General features: G+C 37.9%; 1 non-coding gene across 1 annotated transcript; it reads right to left on the reverse strand.

Annotated features, from left to right (window-relative positions):
- Window positions 1–460: 460 nt before the first annotated feature.
- trnag-ucc lies at window positions 461–532 on the reverse strand. Its single transcript has one exon. It is a non-coding gene; the product is annotated as a tRNA-Gly (tRNA).
- Window positions 533–6,135: the final 5,603 nt, after the last annotated feature.

Consider the following 6,135-nt stretch of genomic DNA (forward strand, 5'->3'; position numbering starts at 1 on the left):
ATTTAAATAAAGACAATATGAATACAAATCCATTTGACTGACTCACCTTTTCACAGCAACAAAAACCAGTCACTCCTAATATAATAACTTCATGTAATTCAATATGTCCACCAGAAGAGGGGGCACGTGATTCCTGACCTTATGCTTCAAACTGCTGATTTTTAATGGTATAATGAAATAAGTAGAATTATAATAAGTTAAGTTTTATTTACACACATACCAATTAGTGGTGATGAATTTGACCTCTGCATTAATCAATTATCGTTTTTACAAACCAGTAGTGAACACACACACACACACACACACACACACAAACGTGTGCAGGACCAGTGGGCAGCATTTCAGTCATCGCTCAGTATGCGGCTCAAGGAACCGCAATTCAAACCGTCGACTCTCCGGTTACAAGTTCAGTTCCCTCTCCACTTTGCAACATGGGCTGCGGAAAAAAAAAAAAAGATGATGCGTTGGCCGGGAATCGAACCCGGGTCAACTGCTTGGAAGGCAGCTATGCTAACCACTATACCACCAACGCCTGATGTAAGAATGCTCATCAGAAAATATCACGTATTTCTCAAGCACAGAAACGAAGGCAAAACCTCAATGTGGAAGATGGTGAATTTATTTTTAATAATTCCCTATTCTTGAGGTTTGAGATATATATATATATGTGTGTGTGTGTGCACAAAACTACATGTTTTCTTTTATGCTTTTTTAAAATATGCTAAAGATTCACATTGTGCTCATTTCCCAGTTTCACTGCCTGCTTTGATCCCATTAACCCACTCATAAAACTGTTTTTCCTCTTCTGCCAGATTTCTGCTGAGCAACGCAACCCACGGCTTTGAGGAAATAACCCACATCAAAACACTGCGGTCAAGTGAGCCGTCATTCGTCTTCGCGTGGTCAAGTGAGCCGTCATTCGTTGTTTAAGTGCGCCCGCGCCCGCTTAATTTCTCACAAATGATACAGTAAAAATGTTTGATAATGAGTGAGGTAGTAGTCAGCATGCTCCTGAGGTCAACTGTACCAACCATTGTCAGAACTTATGGGCCAAAGTGGTTTTATTGTACAGTAAAAATTGAGTTTTGGGCCTTATTCTGAGTAAAAAAGAGATGACTTTGATGCTTAATTTCTCACAAATGATACAGTAAAAATGTTTGATAATGAGTGAGGTAGTAGTCAGCATGCTCCTGAAGTCAACTGTACCAACCATTGTCAGATCTTATGGGCCAAAGGGATTTTATTGTACAGTAAATTTTGATTTTTCTGTTTCTTTCTGAGAAAAAAAGAGACAACTTTGATGCTTAATTTCTCACAAATGATACAGTAAAACTGTTTGATAATGAGTGAGGTAGTAGTCAGCATGCCCCTGAAGTCAACTGTACCAACCATTGTCAGAACTTATGGGCAAAAGTGATTTTATTGTACAGTAAAAATTGAGTTTTGGGCCTTATTCTGAGTAAAAAAGAGATGACTTTGATGCTTAATTTCTCAAAAATGATACAGTAAAAATGTTTGATAATGACTGAGGTAGTAGCCAGCATGCCCCTGAAGTCAACTGTACCAACCATTGTCAGAACTTATGGGCAAAAGTGATTTTATTGTACAGTAAAAATTGAGTTTTCTGCCTTTTTCTGAGAAAAAAAGAGACGACTTTGATGCTTAATTTCTCACAAATGATACAGTAAAAATGTTTGATAATGAGTGAGGTAGTAGCCAGCATGCTCCTGAGGTCAACTGTACCAACCATTGTCAGAACTTATGGGCCAAAGTGATGTTATTGTACAGTAAAAATCTAAATAAGTTAAGGAAAATATTTAGTTCAATAGCTTCTGGCTATCAGCGCGATTGATTGCATTTGTCTTATTTTGAAAACCGGAAGTGATCTCGCTCGGTATCAAACCAGCGCTGAATCTCAGCCGACGCCCATCATTTACCGTAACTTCGACTGCACGGGCGCACTTAAAAACGAATGACGGCTCACTTGACCACGCGAAGACGAATGACGGCTCACTTGACCGCAGTATCAAAACATGCAATCTCACCAGGGACAGTGAGTTTATGGCATTTCCAAACAGTGTGAAAACTGGAAAAGTGTGTGTGGGAATGTTAATAGGAAATGAATGCAGAGCAAAGATCACAGTGAGATCTGTTGCCTCTGTTGTGCAAGAAAAATTGCTTGTAGATCAGGGGTGTCAAACATACCAGAACCGGCCCGCCAGAGGGTCCAATTCGGCCCACAGGATGTGTTAAAATTTCACACTAATCTAAACGTAATGTCAAATGCTCCAGATACCCGTGACTAAATGTCTGTGCCTTTATAGATCCAGTGTGCTGTGTAAATAGTAAATTTAGGCATGATATTGTTTAAATTGCACTTATATTTCTCAAGATGTCATGTTTTGTAAAATTATCCTTCATTGAATGTAAAACAAAGGAGAAAAAACAAAGGAGTTCTTGTTGTTCATAGGTTATTATTCTATTATTTTGCTATTGTTACTGGTCCGGCCCCCTTGAGATCAAATTGTGCTGTATGTGGCCCCTGAACAAAAATGAGTTTGACACCCCTGTTGTAGATCAAAGACAAAAACCAATCTCTGCTGTGCACAAGCAAAGATGACATCATCATAAAAAGATATGACAACGTAGTTAAAGGTGTGCAAAGGATAGCAAGATACCAAGAACCTCTGGAGATTATTATTAGAAGATTCCTACATCAAGGCTGATGCCAACTTTTAACTGTACATTGTATATATTACCAAATGTCATGCATGTGTATTGTAACCGACTGTGATGATTTCTCACATGCAACTTTATTCTGTCACGTTTTACAGTACTCTTACATTGCACTGACACACTCAAACCCAGAGAAACTCCGGTCCTCCATGGCATACAGCGCTGGAAACGAGGTGACGGCGTTCGTGGTCAGGATACTGCGACAGAGACGCGCCCTGACCAGAGAAGTTCAAGCAAAAACAGACTGCATCGAGAAGCTGACCAAGCAGGTGGCAGATCTGACCAAGAGAGTGTCCGATCTGAAAGAACCGACTCAAAACGCGTCTCCACGGGGTGACAACCCGTGTAGTGATCACACTTGACTTCAACACTACTTTTCATTTGTTCATCTTGTTAAAAGACACGTCACATATAGAATAGCAGAGCTAGGAATTGAACCCACAACCTTCCAGTTGAAGGAGAACTCACTACCACTGATGTAATCTCTTTTAGGTACTTTATACAAGACTATATACTTATACTGTGGGCCGATCAGAGGACCAGCGACCAGGAAATATTGAAAGAATCATCAAAACATGATCAGCAACGACCATCAGCCTGGAGACGACTGAACACAAGACATTGATATGGAGATACTGCAGGTCAAACACACACACACACACACACACACACACACACACACACACACACAAAAAGATGACCAAGAGACAAGGGAGAGAAAGAAGAAATAATGACTGTATCCAGAAGAGGGCAGTAATGCAACATTATGAAAAGAAGCTGGGGAGTGGGGTGAGATATTGACATGATTATTATTATTAGTAGTATTGGCTGTACTGCTTCAGTTATTCATTCATCCAACAGCACATTTGTTTATGTTAAAGAGTTACACACTACAGCTTTAGTAGTGTGTAACTAGTAACTAGTGCTTCCCGTGTGTATGTGTTTGCATTATGCTAGTATTAACACCAACATAAATGCTGACTTGGCATTCCCAACTAACAAATGAAAAGTTACCAATCAAATAAAAATATGTGCAAAAAATTATGGGAGAGTAACTTTAACTAATAATTGTGCAGAAGTGAAAAAAAAAATAGACTGTTTTTATTTTATTTTTGTGAATTTAGAACTGTGACATATTTCCAAATTTCACAAATTCAATCCGATTTAAAAAAATGTTGTACTTTTTGCTCAGTTGTGTTTATATAGTTGGTGAAAATATATTGCACATTCTTATAACCCTGTGGAATGGAAAAACGCAGCCTGAATGCTCTGTGTAAGGGTTAACCGATGTTAATTAGTCAAAATATTAAATGGGCATATCTTGACTTGAATCCCTGGTAAGATTCAGGCTCAAAACAATGAGTAGACAATACTACATTTGTTATTATGCAACAAAGAATGAGTGCAAAGTGTTGACTGCAGGAGCCTAAATGCAATTTATCTGTTTATTCTGAGCAGAAAAAGTTTATTCTAATTACAGATTAAAGTGTATACGGTTCATATTTGCGCTGGAGAATGAGATCATGTTTAGTTTGTTAGACTTGAAGTGGATGGTTTAACATGTTTGATTTATTAATATTGCTTTTCTAAGTACCTTTTAATTGGCTTTATAATAATTTTGCACATTTAATTGCCTTTTAATATATACAGTAAGTAACTGTGTGGGTGCGATTACAGGTCGGGCAAGCGTGGAGTGTGGCCACACACTTTTTTGACCTCTCTCTCTCATTTTTTTGTAGAACTGTTTGAACCAAGTACTGTCCTATTTTCAATATTTCATTGTGTATTTCATGTGTGGATTACAAAGAGGGAATGATTAGAACGTTAGAACTTCATTATTAATAATAAGGGACTTACAAATACAATGGTCTTATTGTACTTTTACATAACAATGTGTCGCAGTACCTGGACCTACAATGTCCCTACAGCACTGATTCCACCAGTATCAGGGCTCATATTCATAATGCAATAAAAAGTGCTTTTCATTGCATGAAAGGAATTCTTAAAACAGTCTTATCTTTCGAATGACATTCTTAAGATTTGTAATGATTTTTATAAGGTTTTTCACTCACTATTCAGACTAGATCCTGGTATTCAAGAAACTTCTCTGCATGTTTGTGAGCAGCTCCAGGGTTAGGAAGAGGAGAAGGATGGATAACTTTTTGATGGCAAAATCATTTTGTTTTTGTCCATTGATTTGTACTGCTAAGAAAGCATCTATTATAACTCCATAGGTGTCTTCTTATTTTTCCACTTCCATTCAAGCTTTGAGCAAACCCCACATATCTGAGATCAAAACGTGACGTTTGATCGGGAGTGGTGTGCTATGTTGCTAAGCATTTCAACAAAGTTGTGATACCTATTACGATTTTTAAACAATCACAGTTGAAGTTTTGTACTTTTTTTTTGACTTTTTCAGATTTTAGAATGAGTGTGTATTGGGCCACGAGAGTGGGGATGTCACTCATACTCTAGCTGAGGTCCAAGAAAATAATCACAAACATTTCTATACAAACTCTTCTCCTGCTCACAATTTCCAACCCACACAGACATTTTTTACATACAAACGTTGCTATGGTTTTTGTCTAAACTTATGTGTTTTTTGACTTTGATGTTTGACATGGAAAATAGTTGTTGTCTGCTATATACACAGACACAGTCTTTCTGTTGTTGAGGACGCAAAAAGGCACAATGCATTCCCTTGACCCTTACCCTAACCTTGCAGATTAAAACAAGTCTTAACCCCTAAGATTAAAGATTAAAGCCCTTTAAAGATGTGACAACCTGTCACAATGATGGCTGTAAGGACATTCTTCACTAAATGGTACTGGTTTACTGGTGAAGTGGCCAACATAAACCTGATTCCAAAGCCACCCAAAGAGGTCAGCTTTGGGCAGGTTCCTGCAGATATTTCCATATCTATCTATCCCTCTAATCTATCATAGCTATCAAAGGTATCAAGGGTCCATGGTACCTTTATCTAATACAACATTTTATAACATCAAAGGTCCACAAAGCCACATTCCTTTCCTTTAACGGCTCAAGGCCAACAGTTAATTACTTAAACTTTAACTGTTCACATATTACTCTTTAACAAGTAAACCTGCATTAATCATTTAAAATAGATAGATAGATCGATAGATAGATAGATACTGGGAATCCAAAAAGAGCAGTGCTGTTTCATCCATGTTAAATGCATTTTAATCACACCAATGTTTCAAAGCCTATGGAACCATCAGCTGATTCAGTCTGAATGAAGCAGGGAGGTGGTTTGAATGTCATCAGTCACATGGTTTTCCCCGGCACAGTTTATCGAGTTTGAAGTGTGTTAAATGCATTTTAATCACACCAATGTTTCAAAGCCTATGGAACCATCAGCTGAATGAAGCAGGGAGGTGG

The sequence above is a fragment of the Solea senegalensis genome, linkage group LG4 (genome assembly GCF_019176455.1).
Source record: "Solea senegalensis isolate Sse05_10M linkage group LG4, IFAPA_SoseM_1, whole genome shotgun sequence".
Classification (NCBI taxonomy): domain Eukaryota; kingdom Metazoa; phylum Chordata; class Actinopteri; order Pleuronectiformes; family Soleidae; genus Solea; species Solea senegalensis.